This window comes from Octopus bimaculoides, chromosome 8, assembly GCF_001194135.2.
Source record: "Octopus bimaculoides isolate UCB-OBI-ISO-001 chromosome 8, ASM119413v2, whole genome shotgun sequence".
Classification (NCBI taxonomy): Eukaryota; Metazoa; Mollusca; class Cephalopoda; order Octopoda; family Octopodidae; genus Octopus; species Octopus bimaculoides.
Genome location: NC_068988.1, coordinates 47,083,293 through 47,085,015, shown reverse-complemented (window position 1 = coordinate 47,085,015; position 1,723 = coordinate 47,083,293). Strand labels below are relative to the sequence as shown.

At 34.5% G+C, this 1,723-nt stretch overlaps 1 pseudogene; it reads right to left on the bottom strand.

Annotated features, from left to right (window-relative positions):
- The window catches only part of LOC106870249 (60S ribosomal protein L5-like), a 12,596-nt pseudogene extending 11,241 nt beyond the window's left edge, over positions 1-1,355 (bottom strand).
- Positions 1,356-1,723: the final 368 nt, after the last annotated feature.

Below are 1,723 nucleotides of genomic sequence, written 5' to 3'. Positions count from 1 at the left end.
TATTTCATATAGTATATTTTACCTATATCTCCAAAGATTAAATTTTGGCTTTGTCAAAAGAAAAAAATATATTTGAACTGGTACATTTCAGTGGGTGTGAAGGATGATCATGTCGAAAGACAGTAGATGTTTTAATACACATCAGCCAACGAGGACTCCGCTTGGTTTTTCCACGGTGGCAAAGGTGGTCAAAAACTTCAAAGAAACAGGTAATGTCATGGACGAACCCCATTCCAGATGGTCAAATGTATTGGATGACATGAAAGAAATTGTCATGGCTAAAATTTATGCTAGCCCCCCCACAAAATTACTTCAGAGAGCATCATATGGAGCTGGGTGTTCCCAAAAGAACCCTCACTCTTATCTTAAAAGAGCAAAAGTTTCATCCATACAAGTTACATCTCTAGCTGTGAAGAGGTCAGCAGGTGCTCAAAATCTAATGGTGGATCTGGTTTTGTCCTCATCAACTTATCAGTCATGTATGAAGTTTTCAAGCCTAAAGTATATGAAAGTATATACACATAACATGAAATGATATACACCTCACTTACAGTTACAGTTCTGATTTGATCAGGTGAACTCGGTGTAGGAGATGGTGGTGATTTATCTCTCTGCTAGCAATATAAATAAGAGTGCATTTTGCACCAAATGCCAATGAGAGTTTCTCTCATGGTATCTACTGCTGTATAATTTATTCTAACAGAACGTCCACATTTAAGTGGGTATAAATATTGCCTCTTGGTACTAAAACTACCTCTATCATTAATATATGTGATTTCACTCTATGAAGATCCACTTCAGTAAAATATAACTCCATAAGGGAGTTAACACATGTCATGGAATAGAATATGACACAAATATCAGCATAGATTCAGTCTTCAATACTGGATAATACCAATAATAGATATGCATGGAAACACAAACACAAACACATTTATTCATAAACATACATACAGGTTCGTATATACACATTCATTTAGTCAGATGCATACAAACTCACAGACATAGGACAGAGAATGTTAATCAAAACACAACCAAAATTATGATTCTGAAATGAAGACTTCAATAGCATTGGCAATTAGACATAGAGAGAACATTGACAAGAATGATAATTGTTGAAAGAATATTTCTATGAATATATATCCGAAGATATGTGGTATCTGAAGTATGGATTCTGATTGCAATAGTTAACTTGAAAGCTTAGAGTCTATCATTCTGATTGCCATTTCTCATCAGTAATGTCGCACACCTACAAAGAGATATGACACTTTAGCATTGCAAGTTCGAAGTTCTTTAATGTCTTCAAACACAACATTGTTGTTTTTATTGCTGTTGTTGTCACTGCCGTTGTCCATTGGAGATAGCAAGAGTATTAGTGCATGGTCATGATGGTGGCAGTGGCTATGGGGTTGTTGTTGTTGTTGTTGTTGTTGTTGCTACTATGAAACTGTTACTTTTCCGAAGTTTCACAACAGAGAGAAAAGGTGAGAAGTTGAAATGTTATTGAAAAAGTGACAAGATTGGTCTAAAGTGTGTGTATGCATATGTATATTTATCTGTGTGTGCATGTGTGTGTGTGTGTATGTGTGTGTGTGTGTGTGTGTGATTATGATTATGCATCACTCATTTATCTTTCTCATTTCCCTATATATATACACACTCATACATACATGTATATATGTGTATATATATATATATATATATATATATATATATACACAAA